Here is a 13,361-nt window from a genome sequence, read left to right as displayed (position 1 = left end):
CCCTGTGAAAGGCACAAAGCTCCATTTTGTCAGAGACACAAATTCCCCAGCCTGGTGCTGATGGTACCTGTGCTGGGCCAAGGCAGGAGAGCACTGCAGGCACCTTCCCCTTCCACCTCCTCACAGCCTCCCTGGCAGTCCCCAGGCCATGGTGACAGAAAAGGCTTGGACACAACTAGATAGCAATTTTTCACCCAGCAGCTTGGAACAAACGCTTCCATTTCACATCTCACATCACAGGACACCTCCTCCTGCTCTGCTGCCTGAAATCAATGGAACACAAATCTCTCCCAGCACACTGCTTCCTCAGCCCTGTCCCTGGATGCTCCCATGGCCTTAAAACAAACACTTTTCATAAAAACATGAAGTGCTGCTCAGCTTTTTCTTTATAATGGCCCTCGGTGCAGAGGAATGGGGGTGACAGAGCTGCCACCAGTTCCCCAGACAGAGAGCAGGGGAAAGCTGCTCCCAGCTTTGCTTTGCAGCCCCAGCAGTGCTGAGCTGCCCTGCTCCTGCCAGCAGCTGCCCAGCCAAAGGCAAAGCCTTAGGGACAAACCCCCTGCGAGAGGACTCTGGCAGCAACCCCAGAGGAGGCACAGAGGTGGGCAGCAGCAGCAGCAGCAGCAGCAGCAGCAGGGGACACATCAGCAAAGCAGAGGAGGGGAAAACTGCAGCAGCTCTGAGGCCACAACATCCCCACCCAGAGCTGGTCCTGAGCCCTCCTGCTCAGCACCTTCTGGGGTCAGTGGCTACAACCAGCACAGGGCACAGCACCAGTGCTGCAAACACCCCCAGCAGAAGAGGAAACCCATCCTGCAGGATCCAGGGGGGCTCTGCACTGCCGTGGTGCCTGGAGGCTGCTCTGCCCTCTAAGGTCACCTGTGCAGAAGGTGGCCCTGACCACAGGTCCCTTCTCCAGGCCAGGGCAGTGCCCAGGCTGAGCCAATGCCCAGATTGGTTTCAGATTTGTTCCTTGGATTGCATTTCCAGGAGATGGGTGGAGCAGATGGCCACGGGCAGAGCTCAGCCAGCACCTCCCTCAGTGCCACCCTGGGCAGGCACAGCCTCTCTGAAAAGCGACCAAGCCCCTGGCAGGTGACCCAGAGGGACACGGGTGAGCACTGATCCCCTGCTCCCTCCCTGGCACTGTCACTGCCACTGCAGGGCTGTCACCTGTGTCACCTGGCAGCAGGGGGAAAGGGGAGGCTCCAGGGGTGAGCAGCACCCAGAAAGCAGCCCAGAGCCAGGGAGAGGTGGCAGCACCCCCAGGAGAGCTGAGAACTCAGGAGTGCAGCCTATCCCAGACACTGTTCCCAGTCACCTCCACCAACAGTCCTGGGGAAGTGCTGGAACCCAGCTCTGCAGCACCCCCAGAGCAGGGCTCCTTCCCAGCCCCACTGCAGGAGCAGGGCAGAGAGGAAGCAGTGAGATGAGAGCCAAGGAACAAACCCCACAGCCCATTCCATCTCCCAGCTCCAGGATCTGGGACAGTTCCTCAGCCCACAGGATCCAGGGGAAGTTCAGCACCCAGCTGATCACACACCAGAGTGCAGAGGGGGGAACAGACCCCCCAGGACTCCAGCTCAGAGGGTCCCAAGTGTCCCCAGAGATCTGCTTGCCCTCCTGTCATGTGTATTGCTACCAAACCCTTTTCTGTCAGCAGGATCTGGGTTGGCATAAGCACTTTTAATAGTAGGATTTAGCTTTTTTTTTTTTTTTTTTTTTTTTTTTTTTTTTTTTTTTCCCTTAACCCATATCCTCTTGACAGAACCAGGTTAGGAAGCAGCTGCACTGGCAGATCTGGGGTGGCCTTTTGGAAGAGAAAAAGGAGTGCCTGGTGCCATTCGACCCCCAAACCACAGCTAATTGCAACTTCCCCATCTCCCCCAGCTCACAAGGAAGAGGGGAACACGATCTCTGCTCTGCCCCTGGCCAAGCACTTTGCTCCAAAGCTCCCTGGAGCAGGGTGGGTGGAGGGGGCTGTCATTCCCACTGGTGACAAGGACTGTTTCCATTTCTGGGTTGCAGAGCTGCAGCTCTGCCAAGTCAAGCTGTCCCCCACACAAGCAAACACCATTTCCCTCCCCACTTTCTTCCCCAGGCTGCTTGAAGCCCCACACATTTCCTCTGCCTTAAGAATTCGGGTGGGAAAGAAGGGGCAAGGGAAGGGAAAGCTTCCAGGAGGAGTTCATGGGGAAACCTCTCCCCAAAGAGCTGCCAGACTCCTTGGGACAAGAATCATTTCCACAGGAGTTGGCTCACTGCTGTCCTGGCCCCTCCCAGCCCTCCACCCCAACAGGGACTGTCACCCAACAGGACTGTCACCCAGCAGGGACTGTCACCCAGCAGGGACTGGCACCCAGCAGGGACTGGCACCCAGCAGGGACTGGCACCCAGCAGTGGGCAGGAAAGAGCAGCACCATGCAAATAACCTTTTCTGCAGTCAGTGGGGCAGAGGGATGCTCCATGGTCCAATGTCCACCAGCTCCCACACCAGCAGCATCTCCAGGTGTGACCCCTGCAGTGTTCCCTGTCCCACCCCCTCCATCCTGACCCCATCCTGACCCCATCACACATTTTCCCTGCAGCCTCTCAAAGGTACAGCAGCAACCCACTCGTTTTACAGACAGGGCAGTGAAGCAGCACAGAGCTCCTCCAGCCTCTCCCAGAAGGAAACACATCCACCAGGTCAGAGGAAAAGGAGGGTAGGGAAGGGTGGATCCCAACCAACTGGAGATGAACTGGGACAAATTACTACAACCTGGCCAGCCCCCCAAGCCAGCTGGAAAAGGGGGAAAAGCTTTAAAACAGAAGGGCCAGAGCCTTACACCCCATTCCTGCTCACACCAGAGATCGTTCAGGGCCTTTTCACTCCTCTGTCCCTCTCAGGGAGGATCAGACTCAGAGCTGCACTAAGCACCAGGACAGCTTTGGGGATTAAGGACTCAGACACCAAGCAGTGCATGTTCCAAGGGCTGTTTCTCCCCCCCTCACTCCTCACCTGGGTGTGTTCTGCACAGCAGCAGCGACAGCAGAAAAAGGGCCCCCAGAGGAGCTGTGGGCAGGGAAAGGAAACTTTCCAAGGGGTTCATCCAAAAGACTGCTCTGCCTCAGGTACATCTCCTCTGCCCTTGTTGCTGGTCCCTCCTTTGCCTCATCTGCACACAAGGAAAACAAAGGATACACCCCCTCAGGAGGACCCTTTTCATCTGGCTGCTATTAATACCTGGAACATTATTTACATGAACAAACTGTCCCTCCTCTCATTTCTGGGCTCTCACTTCTCCAGTTTGTCCCAGAAACACCAGCCAACACACGTTCACCCTTCTCCAGTACATCCATCCAAAACCCAAACCCTTTCTTTTTTTTTTTTTTTTCACTTAATTACTCATGTTTTGAGTTCCCATCACCTCTTCCAGTCCCTGCAGGAAGGACACAGCTCTCCTGGCTCCCTCACTCATCATGCAGCCAGTTTGTGGGCCTAAAACCCATCAATATTCCTTATGGAAAGGGGCCAAGACTTCCACAGCTGCACAGTGCTGTTGGGTGGGTGTGTGCTCTGAGAGGCTGCAGCCATCCCTGAGGACAGGAGCCCCTCCACAGACTTTCAAGCTGGGAATGCAACCACTGGCACTGCCAGAGCCCTTGGGTTGAACCAACTCAGCTCAGCCATCACCACTGCATCATCATCATCATCATCATCATCATCATCATCATCATCATCATCATCATCATCATCATCATCATCACCACAGCTGGCACCACACACCTCCAGGGTCTGCAAAGTGGGAGGGAAGGCAGTTTGCCACCTTGCTACACACCTCCTGAGCCTCTCTGAGCTGGGGGGGTCAGACAAACCCTGACAACAGCTTTGGGGTTTGGAGAGTGTCCAGAGAAGGGAATGGAGCTGGGGAAGGGGCTGGAGCAGAAGGAAAGGGTCTGGAGAAGTTGTGAGGAGCAGCTGAGGGCCCTGGGGGTGCTGATCCTGGAGCAGAGGAGGCTGAGGGGAGACCTTCTGGCTCTCTGCAACCCCCTGAGAGGAGGTTGGAGCCAGGGGGGGTCGGGCTCTGCTCCCAAGGAACAAGGGATGGGACAAGAGGAACTTTTGGCACAACTCAAGTGGTGCCAGGGGAGGTTTAGGTTGGAGCTGGGAAACAATTTCTCCCTGGAAAGGGTTGTCAGGGCCTGGCCCAGGCTGCCCAGGGCAGGGCTGGAGTCCCCATCATCCCTGGAGGGGTTTCAGAGCCCTGGAGATGTGGGGATGAGGGACGTGGGGTGGGGGTGGCCTGGGCAGGGAGGGGGGAAGGGTTGGACCTGATGATCTGAAAGGGCTTTTCCAACCAAAACAGTTCAGTGGTTCCCCAGCACCAAACCCATCAGTAAAATCCAGAGCCATGCCCGGGCTGGACTTGGCTCCCCTCAGCACAGCTTCAGGTTGGGATCCAGGGCTGCCTGCAAGCCCTTTGCTCCACTGGAAGGAGGAAGTTCTCAACCTTTCAGAGCTGGGCTGAACTCTGCACACAGGAGCTCAGACAAAGCCTTCCCCTTGGGCTGGCTCACAAACAGCCACATGCCTTTGATTTGGCTTCAAGAGAAAACATGTTCTCTCTGTACCTGAGCAAAACTCAGCTTAAACAGTCAAGAATGGCCAAAAGCCTCTGCCTGAGAGCACAGAAGAGAAGGGGGGGCAGAGGTTACCATGCCCAGACTTCACATCCAGACTCAGACTTTACCAACCCACCCTGTCCCCAGAGAGGGGCTGCCTGGGACAGGACAGGAGATGGCCCAAGCACCTCATCCAGGGGATGGGAAATCAGCAAGATCCACTCCAGAGGATGTGATGAACTTTCACCACCCAAGACCACAGAGCAAGGAAAAGCAGCAGAGCATTTCTTTCCTGAGAAGCTGCTTTGATCAGAAGTTTCTGCCCGCAGCAGCCCCACTGGAAAGCAGCTCCAGAGCCGGTGCCTTTAAATCCCCCCCGGCAGCAGGAGCCGAGGACGGGGCTGGGAGCAGACACGCCCTGAGCCGCCGGAGCTCACAAACATTTCCTCCCTGTGCTGCGGCCGAGCCAGAGCAACCTCGGGACCTGGCAGAGCCGGGCCAGAACCCGGGCTGGGTCACACGGACTGCCACTCGCCCCCTGACCCCCCCCTTGCCTCCCCCCAACCCCAGCAGTGGATGTTCTTCCCTCCAACTTCTTCCTCCAGGCAAATATTTAGAGTCTATCGGGCTGGTCTCATCACAGGGACAAGTTAAATATTGGCCATAAAACAACAGCAAGTGCCTTTCAGTGATTCTGGCTGGAGAAGCACAGCTCTGGACTTTGATTTCTGGCTCTGAACAAAAATAGAAGCAAAGCACTGAGCGTTACACTCTCCTCGGGGGAGCAGTCAGAGATCAGGCTCTGCCAGGAGCAGAAGCAGCAGTGGGACCTGTCCCCTGCATCCCCAGCCCTGGGGTCTCTGCTGTCACCCAGCCAAGCCCACTGCAGGGCATCCCTGGGCACGGGATTATTTGGAGCCTCAGGGCCAGGTCTGTGCTTACATATCCTCAGAGGGGCATCAGAACAGAGCTCCTGGTGCCACCCAGACTGCAGTCAGGGCATCTGCACAATGCTGTCCTTCCCCCCACCTCCCTCCTGAAAGGCTCCCACCTTTCCTGCCTGGCAAACTGCTCTCTCCAGTGCAGAGATGCTCCAGGCTGTTCCTGCTCTGCAGCTCAGCTCCCCTGATGGCCGTACTGGCTCTTGCAAGAAAATACCTCAGCAAGGTAGGAGCCCGAGGAGTCAGAGAGATGTCAGCACAACAAACAGGAGAGCGAAGGGTAAGGAGAAAAAAGGAATTATTTCAGTGAGGTCAGGAGAGCTGGAGCAGGGCTGCACCCAGGGGCTGAGATGCTGGGGGCTCCTGCCACACTCTGCACCCCCATAGCCCCTCAGAGCCCAGGCAGAGGAGCCCCTGCCAAAACCCACCCAAAAGCAGAGCTTGCTCCAAGGCAAGGGGGCTGCTTGGAGTGTCCCCGTGGGAAAATGTCACAACAGCTTTACCCAGAGAGCCTGAGCTGAGGAAAGGCTCCTGTGACACAGCTCAGGTCTGCCCCACAGATCCCGTTCATGTGTTGACTCCTCAGAGAAATGCTCGGCACAGGGGGGGCAAATGAGCTTCCCTTTCCCTCTCCTGAACTCCTGCCTGCAGAGCTGGGAAGCCTGAGGAGCAGCTCAGCTCCCTGAGCAGCAGGCTGGGCAGGAAGAAGAGGGGCAGTGGGGAGCTGCTCCCTGGCAACATCCCCAGCTCTGGGGTGAGATAGGAGAGCTGTGAGCGTCTGTCCTGCTGGGATTCCACCTCCCTGCACTGCACACCCTGACTGCTTCAGGCTGCAGAATGCTGGGGAGCTCTGGACAGACATCCCTATGGAAACAGCACGGGTTTAAAAATCAAGCTGCGAGTAACCCTGGAGGAAACGTTAAAGCTCCATCCCACCGAGCACTTCCTATTCCTTCCCCAGCTCCCAAAGCCCACGGAGTGATGAGCTCCAGTGAGTTGGTGCTGGAATTCCCAAGGCTGAATGCAGAGAGCAGCCCTGGACCTGGCAGGGCCTCACCCCATGGCTGGGAGCAGTCCCTTCCCCCAGACAGACCACACCTCTGCTGCTTCTCTGCTGGCTCCTCAATATTCTCTGTGCTGGGAAACACAAAAGCTGGACCTCAGCTCCAAGCCACAGCACCTTTGGGATAGGAGGAAGTGGCAGAGCTGGGGGTGGGGGCATTCCAGGAGTGCCTTTGCCTGCCCCTCGCCCACACCCACGGCACAGAAGGTGCTGGAAAGCCCCATCCTCCTCCTCCTCTTCCTCCTCCCTCTGCATCCAGCTGGGGAACCCAGGCAAAACATCAACCTCACCACTGCCAGCAGCCCAGGCTAAAGAAAAGAAAAAGGGTTTCTTGCTTTCTTGCTTACACCCAGTACCTCCAAAGCAGAAAGCAGCAAGACTTTGTACCTGAAAGCATCAGGGAACAACAAGAGTCTGGAAGAACGGAGCTCCTGAGCAGCACCAACCCAGCACACCTCTGTTCTGCTTTTAAACTGGATTACCACTGACATTTCAGTGCCCACCCCCCACACCCAGCCAGCAGCCACTCCTCAAAACTTCCCAACCTCCAGATCAGGGAGGGAACCAATCCCCAGGGCCAGGGCCCTGCTCCCAGGATACTCCCAGGATACTCCCAGGGTGCTCCCAGACCCCTCCCAGCCCCTGGCTGCTCTGCTGCAGGCCAGGGGGGCTGCAAAGCTCTTCCAAAGGAAAAACTCCACAAAATGCAAGTTCCAGACCAACCTGAACCCCTATTGTTTAACTTCAGAACATCCCTCTCAGGCCTAACCTGTCATTTGGGCAGGCAAAGCCAGGGCTCCCTCATTAAACCCATTACCTAATGGTAAATACCAAAGGGCTGCAGGACACTCCTCAGTCAGGGGCCATGGAAAAATGAAGGAAAAACCCCATCCCTCCTTTCCTGCAGCCTCTCAGCCAAGCTGGAGCCCAATGAGCCCCTTGGTCCTCAGCCCTCAGTGCCTTGGCTTCTGCTGACCACTGCTCTCCTGGTCAGCCCCACAGACACAAAATCCTAGAACCACAGACTGGTTTGGGTTGGAAGGGACCTCAAAGCCCCCCCAGTGCCACCCCTGCCATGGTCAGGGACACCTCCCACCAGCCCAGGGTGCTCCAAGCCCCATCCAACCTTCAACACTGCCAGGGATGGGGCAGCCACAGCTTCTGGGGGCACCCAGGGGCTCAGCACCCTCACACCAAAGGATTTCTTCCTGATGTCTGACCTAAATCTCCTTTCTTCAAGTTTTAAACCATTGAAATGAACCAGTACTTCCCAGTTTGGTTCCAGAGCCCCATCCCAGTCCCCAGCAGCTGGCTGGGGGGCTGTGTGCTGCTCCTGGCACTGGAGAGGGAGCACAGGGAACCCTTCCCAGGCCCAGGGCTCAGCTCCTCCAGCTCCTGCAGGAGGGGAACTCCAGGCTTAGCAGGGAAGTTTTCAGCAGAGATGATGAGAGCTCTTGGTTTTACTGCCACAGGTGAATTAGACCTGACATTCCCTGCACATGAGGCTGTCTGTGCTGCAGGTTAAGTGTGCAGGTCTGTGTGGGGAGGAGGAGGAGGAGGAGGAGGCAGGTGTCAGCTGGGGACTGCCTGGGAAGTGTGACTGTCACCAGCTTCCAGCAGGAACAGACTCCATGGGCACTGGGAAACCTTGCTGGAAACACAGAGAACTTCTGTCCATAATCTCTTCAGAACCAAAGAAGCCAACTGAAAGTCTGCACTCCTCTCCTCCAGGAGGAAACTCTCCTTGCTGTGAAGGAGATCATTGCCATCTTGCTCTGTACAGAATTTTCACAGATCCATGGAATGGTTTGGGTTGGAAGGGACCTTAAAGCTCACCCAGCTCTAACCTGGGCAGGGACCCCTCCCGTTAGACCAAGTTACCCAAAATTTTAAAACACCCAGCAAAGCCTTACCCACAGCTTTCAGCATGCCTGAAGAACCATTTCCTAAATCCCACAGGCTGGGGTGGCCTCAGTGCTCACCAAGCACCACTCTGCTGCCACCACAGACACACAGACAGACAGACAGAGAGACTTGTTGTGGTTTTACAGACACTGCACTGGCCCCAGCACACCCAGTCCCACCTCTCCCTCCCAGCAGTGGTGAGGAGCAGAGCTCTGAGCAGCCCCAGGGGAGAGCAGCAGGGGCAGGAGCTGCCCTGGGACACCTCAGCTCCACACGTTCTGCAGTCAGGTTCAGTTTTAAGCCAATTATTAGGAATAAAGCACCAGGCTGACAGGAGAAGGTTGTGCAACAGGGAGACCCCGTGCAGGGACTTAGGAGAATTCCCCAGGAAGTGGAGGGCAGGCAGCACAAGTCTGGGAACCAGGCAGTGAGCCCAAACACTGAGTTCAGCTCCCCTGGCAAAAAGTCATCTTTCCACTTCCCTCCCAACTGAGTCCTGCTGCCCTCCAGCTGGGGACCTGCTGGGGACACAGTGATGCCCCCACAGACCTGAGCCAGGCAAACACAAACATCCATTCTAGTAAGAAAAGGATTTATAAACACACAGCTTTGAGAACTTGTTCTCTAGCAGAGCTGCTGAGACTGCTGCCCCTGCTTCTTGCCCTCCAGGGTACAGCAGGACCAAAGCAGCCTCCAAGCTGCACCACGGCCCAAAAAAGGTTCAATTTCACAGCTTCTCCCTGCACTGGGACAACCCAAGTCTGGTTTGTCAAAGCCCAGTCCCAGGGCTGTGGGCAGAGCTGTTCCACAGAGCAAAAGCCCCCTGTAAGCACACAAAGGAAGCTCCTGCACAGGCACCTGAGCCTCTCCCCTCCCGGCAGCAGGGTCTGACTCCCAGGCAAAGCAAGGCCCTGGTGCCACAGCCCCAGGAAAGAGCCAAATCCCAGTGGGAGCTCCACTCACCTGAGGCTCCCTCCCCATCCCAGAGAGTCCTTCAGTGCTACAGTTTCCCTGGCTGGAAAGCAGAGCTAAACAGCTCCCTGCCTGGAGAGGCTGATGCCAGGACTGGTCCTTCCAGCAGGCTGGGATGCCCCCAGAGCAGGGGCTTGGCACACACCTGGCTGAAGCAGCCAAGGTGAAAGATTCCTGCTCCAGAAGACCCCTCCTGGCTGGAAAAAGCAGAGGGGTGGGGGCAGGAGGCCACAGACAGAGTCAGGCCTGAGTCCAGCAAACATCTTTGTTGGGAGTTGCTCTAAGTGGCCTCTTCCAGCCCAGCGGGGGCTGGAGGGAGGTGTGGGGGGGGGGAAAAAATCCTGATGGATCTGTGAGCACAACCCTCCTGTGGTTCCCATTGATCCGCTGAGTCACTCCCCTTGAGCAGGTCTGACAGCCCTGAGGGCTGCACAGGAGGTGGAACACAAAGGAAGAGGGGATGGAAGCCTCTCCAGGGCCAGGGCCAGACACCAGTGGAGGGAAGCACTGGCAGGGCAGAATCCAGAAACCTGCACTCCAAGTGCTCCAACTTCCTTCTCCCCACTCGGCTCTCCTGAAGAGAACTGCACCAAGGAAACCAAAGAGAAACCACCCTGCAGGGGCAGGAACACAGCTCTGTTCAGTCAGCCCAGAGAAACAGCCCAGGAAAAAGAAAAAAACCAACAGCCTCCCCTGCAAGCCACCCCCAACTGCAGCCCAGTCCTCCCCATGCCAGTGCACACCAGGGCAGTGGCTGCTTCTGCAGAAAACCTCCAGAAATGATTTATAAAGCCTTAGAGATCTGTGAGATAACCCAGGAGAGATCAAACCCCCAGGCAGAGTGACACAGGAGGCAGCCACCTCCACAGGAAAGGAGACAATTCCACCCTGGGGGAGCCTGGGGGAGTCCCCACAGTCACCACCACCAGAGGCCTGAGCCCAGCTGCCACCAGGCAGGCAGCAGCCCAGGGTCCCACCATCCCCAGCTGGGTCCCACCATCCCCAGCACCACCACAACCCACCAGAGAGCCCAAAGGTGCTCAGCAGCACCCAAACCACCACCACCAAACCCTCCTCTCCGCAACACACTGAATGAACACAAGCCCAACACATCTCTGGCAAGTCCCTCCCAGCAGCCAAGCCTCCCCTGCCAGCGGGAAGGCCTCTCCACAGGATCCCCATGGAGGCCTCCTGCCCTCATTTACAGCAATTCTTTTCCAGACACACTGGCAAACACCAAACGTTGTCTCCAATCTGTTACATAAGGCTCGATTTTGAGCCCCCTGGGCTGGCAGGGGGGGAGATGGGGGGCACACTGCACCTGGGGGGGCTGATGAGGCAGTCCAGCTGGCAGAGGAACTCACAGACTCCTCAGGATTCCTTTTCCAGACAGCCAACCACTTGTTGTGCAAAGGGAAAACACCAAGCAGAGGAGTTCACAAGGCAACTTCCAACCACACAGGGTGCAAACCCCTCACACCCTGCAGTCATTTTACACATTTTGCCTCGGGTCCTCCCCCCCATCCCCGTTCTGTTCAGAGCAGAACGTGGGAAAGGTTTAAACAAAACTTCATGTTTTAACTTTGGAAATACACATCACATGGCAGGTCCCCATGCTTCCCACACCATGAGCCATTCCTCAGGAGACACCTTCCCGAATATCCCCACAGCCTCACGTCATTCTCCCTCCCAGGTCCAAGAGCCTCCCTCCCTCCCTCAGTCCCTCTGCCAACCACCAGAGAGGAGCCACAGGCCCCTGGTGGCCCAGCAGAGCTGAGCTGCTGCTGCTCCTCCTCTGCAAAGCTCGGGAACAGCCTCGGGAACAGTTAAAGTCAGCTCCTGTCTGGTGGGGGAAGAAGGGGAGGGTATTGGTACTTTTCCTGTTTCTCACGTTCATCCTCACCCACTTTGCTAGAAAGAAAAAAACCAAAAAAAAAAACAAAAAAAAAACAACCAAAAAAAACCCAACAAAAACGAACAAGAAAAAAAAAAACACAAACAAGAAAAAAAAAAAGAAAAAAAGCTGTTTTAAATACCAGATTCGGCACAGTCCCTTTCCCTAAATAAACACTTCCCAACCCCTCTGGAGAGAGGGAAGCCACATACAAAGGAGCCAACATCCTGCGAGGCTCGGGCACCACCGGGCAGGGTGCGGGCCCTGGGGACAGAACCGGGGGAGGCCCCGAGCCCATCCCGCCACCCCCCGCTCCCAGAGGGGCCTTGGGGGGGTCACGATCTCGGGTGGACCCCGGACCCTTCCCCGGGGCCGCTGCACAGGCACCGCCGGGAGGAAACGGGAGGCGGCCCCAGGCCTCGGCCCCACGGCCCAACCCGGCCCCAACCGGAGCCCTTCAGCCCCCCGGGGCCTGTCCGAGCCCCCTCCTCATCCCCCTCATCCCCTCCTTTCCCCCAGCCCCTCAGCCCCCGAGGCCCAGCCCGGGCCTTTCCCCCGGGTACCCACCTTGCCCCGTGTCTCTCCCGGCCCCTTCTGCCCTCCGGGCCCCGCTCGCTCCCCGCGGCCTCTCCCGCGCCCCGGGCCCGGCCCCCACCGCCCTCTCCTGAGGCGCCGCCCGGCCCGGCCCCCTCCTCCCCGCCACTGCCCGGTCCCGGCCGGGGCGAACGGCAGCGAGAGGCCCTCCCCGGGCGCGGCGGCGGCGGCGGCGGCGGTTACCTCGGTGGTTCCTCAGCGTCGGGCGGCACCGCCGCTGCCCCGCGGCCGCCTGCCCATGGCGGAGCCCCCGGCCCGGTTCTCCTCACGCCTCCCCTCACTACTCCGCGGGCAGCGGCCAGACAGCCACAGCGCTACGCCGCCGGCGTAGGCTCCGCGCTCACCCATGCGCCCCGCGCCACGCCGCCGGCGCAACCGCTCTTCCTGAATACCAACTCCGGAGCGGAGAGGCCCGGCGGAGCGCGGCGCAAGCGCAGCCCGACCACAGGGGGGTGGCGCAACGGCGTTGGCGTAAAGCGCGTTCGAGAATAGGAGGCTGGAGGAGGGGTGGGGGAGTGACGGGAGGGCGGCTTTACGGCAGCGCCCAACGCTTTACGGCAGCGCCGCGCTTGGCGGCTGCCGGCGGGGCCTCCCGTTAACCCCGCGCTGCCCGGAGCCACCGGGGCTCCTCCCCTCCCCCCCCCCCCCCTCTCCCCTCAGCCCTGTCCGGTGCAGGCCCCGCCACGGGGCAGAGCTCCCCCTTAGGCTGGAGGGTACGGTGCGGGGAGCAGCCCTCTGGAGGGCCGGGTGCCGCTGCAGGAGGTGGGCCCCCGGATCCCAACCGGGGGATAGGGGCCCGGGCCCGGTCCCAGCCCCGCTGTAGGGGACGGGGCCGTACGGGGGATACCGACCCGGCTCGAGGGGACAGGCACAGCCCGGCATTGGGGGGCAGCCCCTCTCAGCACCGCAGAGCCCCGGGCTGGGTCCCGGCAGGGCCCGGGGGGGGGGGCAACCTCCGGGGGGTCCCACCCGTGGGTGAGGCCCTGCGGGACCTCCCTCCCACCCCATAGCAGAGGGACATCGGGGAGCTGGGATTTTGCAGCTCTCGAAGGCTTTTGGGGGCCCCAAGCAAATTGTCCCCAGTGCCCCCCAGGTGATGGGATGGGACTCCAGGCTGGGGGCACCAGGACAGGGGAACCTCCAAAAGCTTCTGGAGTTACCAACCACTCAGCCACGAGCATTTTCCCCCTGGGAGGGAGGGAGAAAACTTTTGTTGAAGGAGGGTTCAGGGGGAGGGAAGTTTCTTCCTTTCAGAGGCACAAGAGTTGTCCCCTTTGGACAGGGAAGGGAAGAGGCACCCGAGCACAGCCCTGCTGCTCCCCTCTTCTTCAGGACATGGGACAGATTCACCTCAAAAACCTTTTCAGGCAATGGGGAAACGAGTTTG

The 13,361-nt window shown here is 58.5% G+C and overlaps 1 protein-coding gene across 8 annotated transcripts in view; it reads right to left on the bottom strand.

The window, feature by feature from the left end:
* CSNK1G2 (casein kinase 1 gamma 2) overlaps positions 1-12,336 on the bottom strand; it is a 38,788-nt gene extending 26,452 nt beyond the window's left edge. For 2 of the 8 annotated variants that reach the window (XM_071728215.1, XM_071728218.1), the window contains exons 1-2: positions 12,158-12,312; positions 3,002-3,158 (exon numbers count right to left, since the gene is read on the bottom strand). The gene's annotated coding sequence lies outside the window, so the exon portion shown is untranslated. Of the gene's footprint in view, positions 1-3,001; positions 3,159-11,947; positions 12,121-12,157 lie in introns of those variants that run through there. The other 6 variants (XM_071728213.1, XM_071728211.1, XM_071728214.1 and 3 more) reach the window with 4 other exon arrangements.
* Positions 12,337-13,361: the final 1,025 nt, after the last annotated feature.

This window comes from Heliangelus exortis, chromosome 28 (assembly GCF_036169615.1).
Source record: "Heliangelus exortis chromosome 28, bHelExo1.hap1, whole genome shotgun sequence".
Taxonomy (NCBI): domain Eukaryota; kingdom Metazoa; phylum Chordata; class Aves; order Apodiformes; family Trochilidae; genus Heliangelus; species Heliangelus exortis.
This window is presented reverse-complemented; position numbering and strand designations above follow the sequence as displayed.